The sequence below is a fragment of the Mirounga leonina genome, unplaced genomic scaffold (assembly GCF_011800145.1).
Source record: "Mirounga leonina isolate KUSES-001 unplaced genomic scaffold, KU_Mleo_1.0 Mir_95, whole genome shotgun sequence".
NCBI lineage: Eukaryota > Metazoa > Chordata > Mammalia > Carnivora > Phocidae > Mirounga > Mirounga leonina.
The window spans coordinates 22,398,904-22,413,701 of record NW_023270865.1 but is presented as its reverse complement, the minus strand read 5'-3'; the positions used below and the strand labels follow the sequence as shown (position 1 = coordinate 22,413,701).

At 36.8% G+C, this 14,798-nt stretch overlaps 1 pseudogene; it reads right to left on the bottom strand.

Annotated features, from left to right (window-relative positions):
* Positions 1 to 11,446: 11,446 nt before the first annotated feature.
* Positions 11,447 to 14,510, bottom strand: LOC118006218 (annotated as a pseudogene).
* Positions 14,511 to 14,798: the final 288 nt, after the last annotated feature.

Sequence of the window (14,798 nt, the reverse complement as noted above, 5' to 3'; positions counted from 1 at the left end):
TATTTTTAAAACTATGATATTTGGTTTTAATTTATAAAATTAATTCTAGAGTGCATTTCCCTGATTTTTAAGCATGATTTAGATTTTAGTTGGCATGAAATTCAGCTGAATGCTAACGAGCAATAAACAAATTTGAGTAGGTATTAGAGAATAAAGTCTAAAATGTTGATGTTATCTTCTTTTGTTTTTCAGAGTAGATGAAATAAAGGAAAAAATGAGGATGCTGAGAAGTCTGTATTATTAGTTTTCTCACTTGTTAAATGTACATTTTAACTCTTTTGTATTATGATTTCTATTTACTTAAATGCTAAATGTACACTTTAGCTCTTTCGTATTATGATTTTTATTTACTTCAATGTTAAATGTACATTTTAGCTCTTTTGTATTATGATTTTTATTTACCTTCTTGGGTTTTTTGTAGTTTCCCTACTTGTAGGCTATAAATTTTCACTACTATATACTGGAAACACATGTCACCTTTTCTAAAGATTTGTAAGAAATCTGAATTTTTATACAACTTACTAGCTCAATTTTTTTTTAGTTATTTCATCATGTAGTGAATAAAAATGCTGACATATTCAGAAATTGAATTCAGTAAATAGTGTAAGATTCGGTGTGAAAATCAAAGCAACCAAAGCTCAAGAAAGTATTTGTGTATAAGTAGGATATTTTGGTAAATGTTACTTTTCTATACATCTTTTTAAGGTTTTTTTGTTTCAATATCTCACGCTAGCATTTAACTGTTTCATAGGTTATCCGTGGGTATTCCTAAATTACTGCCTCTAACTAATGAAAGCCTCAGAAAATTAAAATGCCCGTTTCACCAGAGTTATTAAGCAAAAGTTTTCTAAATTATCCAGGAGACACCGAAGCAGCGTTGAGTCGAAAGTCTAAGTGCAAAGTAAAGAAATTAACTATCACTTTTTGCCCACATGGCCTTGCCTATGACCATAGTGAAGAAAAAGTCAGAGAGAAGAGCAAACGTTTTGTGTAATCAGCATTTATTTAGTCTGCTTTTCCATGAGCCTTGACCTTTCTATGGCATTATAGCATTATGGTTTATTATGCTCAGACTCTATGGCTGCCATATATATATATGGCAGCCATATACATATACATAAATATATAGTGTTAAGAAAATTTCTATTGAGCTTCTTGGAAAAAATACAGTTAAAAGAAGGATGGTTAAAAAAAAAGAAGAAGAAGAATAGTTAGTGCATCCAAAGTAGTGCTATGAATTCACCCATTGATAATCATTTTTGCTGTCAATATATTACAATGATGGATAACACATAAAATAAAGTTACAAATCCAGGCTCATAAAAACAGATCAACAACAACAAACGAAGAATTAAAAAAACTAATGAGCACACTTCTGCCACTGTCTAGAGAGGCATCAGTACCACATATGCAAAGGTGGCCAGAAATTTGGCTCTTGCAGCATAATAAATACTAAATACACTTCATACACAAATGAAAAAACTGGATCCAGGCTCACAAGCTAAATTTAAGGGAGAACCCCAGAGGGAGGGGGGAAGGGAGGGAGGGAGAGGGGAGAGTAGCTAATGCTAAGGAGACAGAAATTTAAAATAATGAGAAAGGGAAAAAAATCTATAAATAAGAGCAAAACCTAATTCTAAGAAAGATAGCTAATGGATTCTATAATTAAAATATGAATTCACAACAGACAATAATAATGTTACTTAACAATTTGAAAAAGATATTAAGATTATTGAAGATGTTTGTGGAGGTAAAATTAAAGATATTTGTCTTAAAAACTGATAGACTGAATTTATTAATCAAAAATTTATACAGATATGAGCAGTGGTAGGTAAATACATTTTGAAAAATTAGAAATCTTGGATAAAATTTATATAATACATACAATTAGGAATTTGAGAAACAATAGACTACACAAAGCACATTAGTGAATTGCAACATAATCTTTAGAATTTCGTCACAAATGAAGCCAAGAGAAAGTTCACATCCTGCTATTATGTAGGAAGTCACAAGAGAACTATGAATGCTTTCTAACAATGCAAACAAGGTAGAAAACCAACAGAACCATTTTTAAAGCATGTAAGAGAGCTTATGCCACAAAGAACACCAATGAACTAATGTGCAATTTGATGAATACGTCTTGTCAACAAAGAGGCCCATAGCTGCTTTTATCTTTGATGGAGCAACAGAAGGAAGAAAAAAAGATCTGTGTAAGAAGAAATCAGATGAGAAAGCTAATGACCCTTTTAATGGCAAAGTGAGAACTAGCATAAGAGCGAAAACTCTCTAGAGTAATTGATTTAAGGTAAGACTTTAAAAATTAGACAGTTTTTTCCATTGGTCTTCCCTAAGTGCTCATGGGAAAAATGAAGGCAAAGAAGGACCCCAAGAGAGAACTCCCTGTGAGGTATAAATATCATACCTGAAGAACTATTGTGGTAAGCTAGAAAACTGAGATAAACACTATAGACACTTTAAATTTTTACTTAATCCAAACCAGCAGCCCTCTACAGGTGCGGAAATAGTAGGAGAGGTGACAGACTTTGTCAAATACCAGTCTTGGGGCCCATTAGTAACAGGAAATGTCTCTCTGAATCTTAATAGTGAGTATTAAATCCTGGATATCTACATGTGGAAGAGAAGCAGGAGAACTGAGAGAGATATCTCTCCTGGTTTGTAATTGGCCAGGACTAGCAGGAAGATGAAGGCAAGAAAAGCTAAATGAAATCAGGTATCCAGCAAAAATAGAAGTTTCTTGTCCTGAATTCAAATAATTTGAAATATGCAATAAACGACCTGAATCTAACCTAAGCCAACTGTTGGTGTTGTTGATGATGATAATAATAATAGTGAATAGAGCTATTTCAGCATGAACTTGACTGCCTCATATAGGATTCAACTTGACAGAAGAGAATACCTGAAATTTTTGTACACAGATATTATCTACTTAAGTTCCAAAATACCTGGCACTCAAGTGAAAAAAAAATAATTACAAAGCACAAAAGAAGCAAAACACCATGGCTCATCATCAAGAAAGGAAACAGCCAATAGAATAGATAACATAGATCTTGGAATTACCATATTTGTATTTAAAATAACTAATATAAATACATACGGCAATCTAGTGGATAAAGGGAAACAGCATTCATGACATATAGGGAAGAAAGTTAAATAAATAAATTGATAAATAGATGAATGAATGAATGAATGAATGAATAAATAAATAAATAAATAAATGACAGATAGATAGATGATAGATAAAACACCCAAATGGCAATATGTTATATAACAAATAATTTGGGTACTTATCAGATAGCAGAGAAAAATTTCAATGAAGTTGAAAAGAGGTTAAAAATACAAATACACAAAGACCCAAATGTGAAACCTGAAACAATAAAACTCCTAAAAGAAAACATTGGCAGTAATCTTTTGGACATCAGCCTTAGAAATGTATTTATGAATTTGTCTCCTTAGTACATGAAAAGATGCTCAGTATCACTAATCATCAGTAAAAATCAAAAGCACAATGAGATATCACCTCACACATGTTAGTATGTCTATTATCAAAAGACAAGAGATAAAAAGTGTTGTTGAACATGTGGAGAAAAGGGAACTTAGTGCACTGTTGGTGGGAATATAAATTGATATAGCCACTATGAAAAACAGTTATAGACGCTTCTTAAACAAATTAAAAATAGAACTACTGTAGGATGCAGCCATCCCACCTCTGGCTGTTTATCCAAAGGAAATGAAATCATCATCTCTAAGAGATATCTGCACCCCCTTGTTCATTGCAGCATTGTTTACAATAGCCAAGACATGATAAGAACACAAATGCTCATCAGTGGATGAAAGGATAAAGCAAATGTAGTAAATGCATACAATGGAATATTATTCATCTGTCAGTGAGGGAAAGGTGGTCAAACCAACAGATTGCCATTTCCTGTGGCATCGAATTGACAGAATGTCAGGTAGAAATCTAGGGGTGTTGGGCATAGACTGGCATGCTTCAAATTAAGGAAGTAATCACATAGCAAATATTTTAAATCTAAACTTATACTCAGAGATTCTGTAATTCACATATGACAATATTGGGACCTCATTGATCAGGTGACAGTTATGTCCAAGGATAGGCCAGACAGATGGTGGAGAAAAGCTCTTCTGAGATTTCCTCCCTGACCTAAGCACATCACACTCATGGACTGAAGTTGAGGTAACTCATCCAGCACAGCACTGCAGGAAATGCACACCATAGTGTCCTGTGGTCCACCTGGAATTTAGCTCTTTGCAGTCTAAATTTCAGTCTTCACAACTTCCTGAACAACTAGGCTAAATCTTGCAATACATATTTCTAATCTTCAGTATAGAAAATGCTTTGTTAGGAGTCTTCTTTCTTCTCTATAAATCCTTGCTTCTTTCCACAATACCAACTTAATAAAAATATTTGCATAAATGGTCATGGTCAGCTACAAAGTTCATCATAGTTTTAGTTACTAAGGTGCTCATGTGTCCTGTCAAATATCAATCTCCTAACTCCAGAAAGTGGAGCCCATGATCTCATATGACTTGCTGCTGTAAAGGTCCTGTCCTTCAATTTACTAAAATTAAAATTTTAAGTCATCCACTAGGGTTGTTTCAGACCACTCTATGTCTCATTTTGTTTTCAAGATTTGAGGAAAATTCACTAAACAGTTAAAAGTTTTAAGGCATTGGTTTTATATATATATATATATAGAGAGAGAGAGAGAGAGAGGAGAGAGAGAGAGAGATACCAATGCCTTAAAACTGTGTATGTGTGTGTGAAAGAGAGTGTATGGAAGCAGCTTTATCTTCCTAAAATACATTAGATGAATTTCTTTATTTTTTATATATAGAGAGAGACAGAGAGAAAGAAATAAAACAGAAGATGGACATATAAACTGAAGATATAAACTTCACTATTAATAAAGTAAAAATTTAGATTTACTAATAATAAAGATTTAGATTTGTGGCTAGAGACTGACTAAAAACCTATGAGTTGCCATCTTCACTGTCTAAACCTTGGGATTCCCAACTTAGAGAATATTAAATTATTTATCATTATCTTCTTTATACTTTATATCAATTTTTTTAAGAAATTAAAAATAAAGAAATTCATCTAATGTATTTTAGGAAGATATAACTGCCTCCATACACTCTTTTACACACACACACAATGAAGACCTATCTGGGAGCCAGATACCATCTTCCACCTCCTGAACATAGTTTTAAAGGCCTAGTGCAACATCTATACTTATTTTCAGATTCAACACTTTCCAAAACTGATTTCTGGTATCAAGAAAAAATTTAATCCCTGACTTCACAGAACTTTCTATCTAGTAGAAGAGATAAAATTTGTAATATGTAATGTAAAATTTGTAATAATGTAGATGCAATAAAAAACAAAACGTGAGGGGCACTTGGGTGGCTCAGTCAGTTAACTGTCCTACTCTTAATTTTGGCTCAGGTCATGATCTCGGGGTCATGAGATTGAGTCCCATGTCAGGCTCCCCACTGAGTGTGGAGTGTGGAGCCTGATTAAGATTCTCTCTCTCCCTCTGCCCCTCCCTCTGCTCAGCTCTCTCTCTCTCTTTAAAATCAATCAATCAATCCATCAATCAATCAATCTTTTTTAAAAATATGAAGGATGGGGGCGCCTGGGTGGCTCAGTCATTAAGTGTCTGCCTTCGGCTCAGGTCATGGTCCCGGGGTCCTGGGATGGAGCTCCATGTCAGGCTCCCTGCTCAGCGGAAGCCTGCTTCTCCCTCTCCAGCTCCCCCGCTTGTGCTCTCTCTCTCTCTGTGTCAAATAAATAAATAAAATCTTTAAAAAAAATAAAAAATAAAAATGTGAAGGCTGATGTAATAAAAGTACCAGAACCTGTACACTAAATAAATGGTTCTGTAGAAAGAGGGTAAGGAGACGGGTGAGAAGAAACAGAAGCAGTCATACTGCCTCAGGAACAGCGACTGGACTTTGTGGCTCATTTAGGGACTTACGATACAATTTCAATAACACAACCGTTCATATTCTAGATTGTTCTGCATCCAGTTAATTGAAAGTAATCTGGAAATTCACAACAACCTTCCTCTGGATGTTTGCTCACTTCCAAAAACGCAAGCACATTTTTATGATGTGTTTAGCTAGCAGATTAGTGAAGTGGGTATGTCAGAAAGATTCAGCTTGCTAATTAGCGTTTTTAATGAGTTTTTGCTATGTCTCTCCTTAGCAGTCTATTTACCATTTTCCATACTGTAGTTTAAAAGCCAAAATCCTAGTGGATTTCAAATTATCTCAAAGTATTTCTACTAAAAATCTGCCCACTCGTAATATTTAATGAATTTAATTGATAGCAGAGAGACTAATAGTAAGGTGGAGTATAAAAGCATAAAATAGTAATAGTGAGGAAAGTTATAAGAACAAGTGTATAACAAAACATATAAATATATAATACATCCAAACTTTAAAATAATAAAATCAAAACAGAAATGTGTGTATGTAGAATTCAATAAAAATTACCCAAATATACATATTACTATATATGCAATATTTATTTAAATGAAGTTTTAATGAACTTGTAGTTAAATTCAAACTATCTTAATCTTATAAACTATAATCTATGTGATTGTTTTATTTGCAAATTCTGTGGCATTGGTCAATACACTGTAACTTATAAACAATACCTATATATCAACTACATTAATTAATTAGTGTACTGTTACTGTGTACTGTATTCTATTACTATATATGGTAAGTTCTAGTTTGGCAAATATAATAGCAAAATGAAGAAGTACATGTCTATCCACTGAGTGACAGTCTGCTGTCCAGAACAACTCCCAATTAAGAGAACCTTAATGGTGCTATTTATTATCTATGTTTCACTTTATTACAATTTCATATCAGAGAGAAAATTTAGAGTCAGAGTTCAGACTTGGTGAGTACTAAGCTTTGTACAAAGTTGAGATTGGTTAACTCTGTTCAAGCTGGGAAGCTTCTTTTAACTTTCCTGGTTACTTTTATGGAGGATGCAACATGTTGATTTCCAACAAAATCTTTTTCCCCTTTTCATGTTATACAGCTCTCATTGGGAAGTGGCTTCTCAGCTAGAGATGACATTACCTAGACCCTTTCTGTGGTGGTAATAAGACCTGTCTCCAATGAAAGTGAAGATGAAAGTAAAGTGAGTGAAACGTATCTGGGTGAAGTTAGTTAAGAATCACAGGAGCCTGCCTCTTGCTTTCTCTTTACCCTTTTGAGGACTGAGGACAGAAGACTCTTGAGTTTCTGGGGGACAGCAGAGCAGTCTGGAAGCAACCTGGTTCCTAAAGAACCCCAAAGACGAGATAATCTCACATCAAACAGGAATAAACCCACATTAGCTAGCCATTTGAGTGACAAGTAAACTTCCCTTGTGCTGAGTCGTTGAAATTTGGGGGTTTATTTTTTAGATTATGGAGAGCTACCTTAACTACAGAAAGAATTCAGGATTCTTCTACACAGGTGAATTTTTTAATCGCATTATCTCAGTGATCATTTGAATGCTTATTAGATACATTTATATTGGTCTCCTAATAATGACCTATTAAATTAAATCAAATCACCTATTAAATATATATATATACACATATATATGTATATATATGTATATGTGTATGTATATATATATATATATATATATATATATATACATGCACATCAATTAAGCATATATGAAGGATGGGATAAAGTCAAAGTTTGAATGTTAGTAGTCAGAAAACAACCTTAAAAGCAACAAACACATACACATACACACATTTTCATTTATCCAGCTCATCAACACATTGTGGGGTGAAAAGGCACATAGGAAAATCTGTTTTCTTTCTCTATGGATTGCTTCATCTCCTCTTTTCACTTTATTTTACCAAGCACATTGTGTTAGGGATTTGGGAGGCTTATTATTAAAACAATCCTGAATCCTAAGGGAAAAAAAAATCAGGTGATGCAGATGTGATCTAAGTGAAGAGAATAAGCTTTAAGAAAGTTCAATGAAATCATATTACAGGAGGAACATACAAAACACCAGATTCCCTATTGCAATCTATGATTATATGAGGTTAACTTTAAATCCTCTTTGTTATTACAGATTAATGAGTAGAGGCAATATAGCTAAAATATGAAAAGAGGAAAAAATCGGTTAATCACTGGACTCTACTTGTAATAAAAATATTTCCTTTCTTTACCAATGATATAATTATATTAATAAAATTCCCATACATGACTGCCAGAAATTCTTTTGAAGGGTGAGTATGAGTTTGGCTTCAAACACTGCTATCGTGATAGGATCAAAATCCTTTAGTTGCAGAGACTCCACTCCATCTGTTCAGTCCTACCTAACAGGACAAGAAATAGGTACCTCCCTTCCACAAAAACAAGAATTTCTTCCCAAGGAATTTTTAATTGGTGATGTCAGAAACAGTTTCTCATGGCACATGGATGTTTAATTTGTAAACTCATAAGATCTGAATAGATTCTTTTGCTGTGTGGACTGAGTTGCCCTTATGGAAGAGGAATAATGTCAAGGTGACCAGCAAGATATAGAAAGAGAAACTGCCACTTAGCTTCTCAGGGATGTCTGTAAGCCTTTCTGATCACTAGCTCTCCTGCCTCTACCTTAGGAGGGGACTCTGAATCCTTTTGTTTGTTTGTTTGATCTGACTCCATTCATAGTTCCATTAGTTGAAATTTAAAAAAAAGCCCTAATAGAAATATATAAAATAATGTTGGAAGAAGAAATGAATTCTTTTTCTGGTAACTCCTTGAATCATTTATGCTTTTTTACTTGCAGAAATGTTTCAGCAAAATTTAACGACATCAATGACCTTTATTCAGAATAGAGGAAGGACAACTACTGCCTCATTTTTCTGAACTATAGAAATTATTCTATCTTTGAAATTCAGGAACTTCTTTCTCTTCTCTGTGGAGAAGTTTAACTTCTCATAGGTCACCCTACAGCAGTTAAGAACAAACCCACTGTCTGTTCAAAATGGTCCCATTCTCCAACTCTTTTGGCAAAGAATGACCCAATTAGCATAGTTCTAAGTTTTACTTTCTTTTCTGATAAATATATTTATGAAATCTTATTGAAAGTAAAATTGATGTTGTGTGAAATGTAAGACTATGGGCAATAGGGTTAGATCCTGAGGTTATACGTGGTTGAGTCTCAAAAAATATATATTTAACTTTAAATCTCAAGCTGTAGACCTTTACATATTGTTTAAAGGTGTTACTGTAATTTATTCACTAAAGAATTAAACATTTAATACATTTTTTGACAAGTATTGCTCTTGCTTGAGCAACTTTTATTAGAAACACTTTATTTCTTTTCTCTTATAAACCGTTTTATTTTAGATTGAACATACAAGGTTCAGCTTATTCTTATTGTACATTCACTGCATGAATGACTCTAAGGGCTGGATGGGAAGACCCTAAACCACATTTAAGAAGAACGAATAGACTAAGTGTCCCAAGGAACAGACTTCTGCCTGCTGATGAAGGAGGGTCACCCAGCAGGACACAGGATGAGTAGGGACAAGTACCAAGGATATCTCTGTGCCAGCAGGTGAATTGGCTGTGGCTCAAGACACCAGAGAGAGTGAAGAGAGGATGATGCTTGGGACTCTGATTCAGGCAGACCCCTGAGTTGGAATCTATGGATGAGAAGTGCAACGGGGTCCCCAGCGTTTTTTGCCATTGCTTGGTTGCAAAGGTGGCTCCTGGTAGCGATGCACTTGGACAGAATCAGTTTCCAGAAAAGGTGGCACTGTTGGACATAACTCCTCCATGAGCCACTCAGCACCTACACTACAGAGATGTCACTCAAAGACCTGAAACTGAAGCACCACAACTATAAATATTTTTAACAGCAATTGACTCTCAACATCACGTTCACATTTAAGCACTGGTTTTGACCAGTCGGGGCATATGAGGGTCTACAAAGTGATATTTTGCAACCCCCCAAACCCTCTTCCTTGGGATCCACATGTCTGTTCATAGTGACAGCTCTGTCAGATAGCTCCAAACCAAACCAGCCAAGGATTTGAGGAAGACATCTGGATAATTGTGCATGTCCACAACCAAGGAAGAGATAAACATGTTCAGTCACAAAGTTCATAGGAGTCTACTCCAAATCCAATCCATCTTTCTTAGAGGGCCATGTGTGTGTGTGTGTGTGTGTGTGTGTGTGTGTGTGTGTGTTTTGCTTTTACTTGGCTCCTGCTGAGAGCAACCAGGATAGTCAATAGAACCTCCCCACTCAGAAAATGTAGAGGTCTACTCCTCCAGGAAGAAACTAGCAGGTAGCAGGGAGAACAATAAAAGACTCCTGCATCACAGGGATGCCCTGCCACAGCAGCAATAACCCTGGAGACAGAGGGGAATGTGTGGAGGGGGAAGCTGAGTGTCACTGGCCTGAACATCTTTACTTTGCCCCTGTCTGGTCCATGGCCCACTTCCAGACAACTGATAGACAGAGGCATTGAGACCTAGACCTGCATTTTACTCTTTCCTCTGGAACCTCTCCCTACTCTCTGGTCTTCATGTCACATGAGACAAAGCTGCCATTCCACAGTGAGGCTGCAGTGCTGCCCAGGTGCAGAAGATAAAGCTCAACCCAAGAACTATCACACGGAGAACTCTGCTAGTCTCTGGGGCAAGTCTGCACAGGTTAGAAGGGAGGAGGGTGTTAGGCTATGTTGTAGGCCCTTCCAACACTTCAACAGTTAAATCAAGGATAAAATCACATTGGCTGATGTCCAGCTAGTTGACAGACCAGGCTAGGGAGGAAGTTCCACAAAGGTGTACTGTTCTTCTCTGTTTGTTTATTTTAAAAGAGTTAAAGTGGAATGGGGTGGGGGGATGGGTTAGCCTGGTGATGGGTATTAAAGAGGGCACATATTGAATGGAGCACTGGGTGTTATACACAAACAATGAATCCTGGAACACTGCATCAAAAACTAATGATGTAATGTATGGTGATTAACATATAATAAAATAAAATTTAAAAAAAGTTTAACTCTTTGCCCATGCTTCAAAATCCATTCTAAGGAATACAGTAGGCAGATAGAGGCAAACTGTGCTATAAACCTCAAGGACAGGTGTATCAACAAACATGTCTTCATTCCTCTCTTGCGTGCAATATCTGTTTCTGGTTTTGACTTTTTTCAGCTTTACTGAGGTATAACTGACAAATAAAATCAGAATAAATGTAAAGTATATAACATGATGATTTGATATGTGTAATCCTTGTGAAAGAACTTACTCATCTTACAATGTTTGTTGTTCTCATGGAGACTGCCACCACTTTGGAGAGAATGTCCCAAGGTAAATCTGAGTGTTGACTGAGAAATGAGGGAAATATGGCAGCTTGGCAACAGGAAGCTGAGAAGCTGGGCTACCAAGAGGCTTGACTTTTCTGTCGGTTCAGTGAGTCGATGTAATGAAAAATGGCTCCCAGGGCATAGCTAGTCTTAACATTGTCAATTTTCTGAGTCAGCTTTAGCATTTTGTTCCCCAGAAACATGAATTCTTACAGTAGCAAGCTGACATAGGTGAAATCCACATGTACATACAAAAGGGTTGTTCTGTGGATGAGTCTCCATTGTCTAACCCACACACTTGACTAGAGTTTCAAAGTCTACAACCACAAGACTGCCTCCTTTCTCTGCATCTGTAAGGCCAAATTTTGCTGCAAAGTCATGATGGTAGGAAAATACATAAAAATTCAAATTCTTCTCTCCTTCCATTTTGCTTATTTTGTTTTAAAGGATTTCTGCCCCTCTGCCAGCGCACAACTCTTGGAGGCTAACCCACCTTCTGTCCTGAGAGCCTGTATATTATTCCAACATGTCCCTATTCTCCTTTGAAACTGGGAGACAAACCAGGGCTGATCAACTCCTTTCCACCTTTAGCAAATTCTTTTCTATACCATCCCAACTCAAGAGTCTTACTAACATCAATACAAGACCCAGTAGATGTAGAAATGGAGATTATAGGTTCTGTTAAATATCTGGAATGATGTTATGCTACCAACTGGGGATGTCAGAAGGGTGCTCTCAACTCTTAGAGGTAAGATGACCTGAGTGCATCTTGCCCCCAAATCCAGCATGCCTATGCTGCTTATTCCTGGGGGCTTTAAACTGCCTGTTAGGAAACTGACTGTGACCCATGTTGAAATACCTTCATCTATTCACAATGGAAACATGGCCGTCTCCTACAGGAAAGGAGATGCCTTCAACACTTCTTTCACCCTGTGTCTCTTGTAGTTGCTTCTGAGCCTTTTCTCCTAATAATAGGTATAACTTTGCTGTTCTCATGAGGAACAAAGAGGTGACCTTCCAGAAGACAAAATCAATTTCTTTTTTTTTTTAATATTTTATTTATTTATTTGACAGAGAGATACACAGTGAGAGAGGGAACACAAGCAGGGTGAGTGGGAGAGGGAGAAGCAGGATTCCTGCTGAGCAGGGAGACCGATGCAGGGCTTGATCCCAGGACACTGGGACCATGACCTGAGCCGAAGGCAGATGCTTAACCATCTGAGCCACCCAGGCGCCCTGACAAAATGAATTTCTTGTTTAACATCATCTCTTATTGCTCTTCCAAGATCATAAGAATAAGCAGAAAGGACTGATGTCAGTGCTTTGAAGCTTTTATGGCTCAAATTGGGGGCTTCTCTGGGCTACTGTGCAAACTAGAAGATGAACATGTGGGTACCAGGTATTCCCATGCCAGACATAATCTTGTAGAGGACCTTATGACCACTTCCAGCTATGAGGAGGTCAGTGTGGCCCCACTGGACCCTCCCTGCCCCCACAGCCACCTCGATGATGCTGAAGAAGTTCTGAATGACAGAGACCACTGCCCCTGATGTACATCACATCAATAAACAGACACACAAATGGCACAGAGGTGATGTTTTCTTCATCATCTTCAGGCTCCCATTATTTTGTATTTTCTCATTTCTTTGTCTGAGGACTGTGCCTTAGTGAAAATTGCATTGCTAGTGCAAGGCAGAGGACAAACATGAGTCTCGAGTTTCTCTCTCTAATTCAAATGGACTTTATCATTTCATTTTTGCTATTGTTTCCAAAGCCTTTTACAGAATTCAGTGGTAGCAGAGACACTTCTTTCCAAACTTCTTTACCCAATGGTTGTTCAGATCTCTGATTTCCCACATGAGCCCTGCATGGTCTCCATTGTGCTATCCACGGTTGCCAGTGTCATTCCCTTGGTGCAAGTAGGTGGAGGCTGTTGCCAGTTCTCCTGCCACGTTCCCTCAGTACACTTAATTTAATTTTATTTTTTCTCTTTATTTTTTATTTTTTTATTATGTTATGTTAATCACCAGCCCCCTCCCCTCTAGAACCCCCAGTCTGTACACTTAATTTTATTTTATTTTATTTTTTTTAAGATTTTATTTATTTATTTGACAGAGAGAGACACGGCGAGGGAGGAACACAAGCAGGGAGAGTGAAAGAGGGAGAAGCAGGCTTCCCGCCGAGCAGGGAGCCCGATGCAGGGCTCGATCCCAGGACGCTGGGATCATGACTGAGCCGAAGGCAGGCGCTTAACGACTGAGCCACCCAGGCACCCCCTGTACACTTAATTTTAAATGAAGCAAATTATACTTGTTTTAAATTAAAGATAAATTTTGACAACAACACTTAGTTTGAACACATGGAAATATTTTAACCTAATAGGCATAGTTCTGTGTATAATGTTAATATAATTCCAGTATTTAAACACCACACATAAACTCATAGTAGATAACATACCATAGTTGAGTGATCTTAAATATCTCACTCGGCTTTATTGACATATTTTTAAATTCTGAAGTAAAATCATATGTTGAAATTCACTGTTCTTCTCTTGCAAAGACTCCTAACTCCAACTACCCAGACTTAGACCAGGTTTCATAGATTAAGAGCAGGGTCCTCCACAAGCCCTCACTTTAGACAGCAGCTGCAAGTCTGAGGGTCCCTGGACAACAACCAGTTCTGACCAGCTGGCTATAAATTGGAGAGTTTTCACCACCTCTTCATGTTGGATAATTTGCTAGAACAATGTACAGAACTCAGGAAAAAGCTATACTTATGATTACAGTTTTATTATAGCAAAAGGATACAAATCAGAACCAGCTGAAAGCAGAGAATATAGTACAAGGTCCTAGAGGATTCCAAACACAAAACTTCTGTTGTTCTCCTCCTGTGGACTCAGGTAACAACCTCTCAGCACATCACTATGTATTAACACACAGCATTGCCAACAGGAAACATTCACCCAGGCTGTACTGTCTAAGGTTTTTGTTGGAGTTTCATTACTTGTAGGTTGTTGATGGAATCATTGGTCATGCTATTGAACTGAAATTCCAGCTCTTCTCCACTCTTTAGAGCTCTGGCTGATATCATGTAACACAAAGCCCTAAGCCTCACATGATTGGTCTTCCTTTCTGGCATGGCCAACCTCTCTCCTGAGTTATCTCCATAGCACAAACTATGCTGGGGCCCACCCTGAGCCACCTCAGCATAAACCGTAAGGTGTGCTTGAAGTCCACCTTAAATAACGAAGATGCTCCTATCACCAAGGAAGTTCCAAGGATTTAGAGTTTACTTCTCAGGAACTGGGACAAAAGCCAGCCAAATATGTTATTATACAACCACTTAATCATAACCAAAAGAGAATTAAAGAATAATTTTGTAGTGTATGTGACCTTCTATAAAAACTGAGAAATAAAATACTCTTTC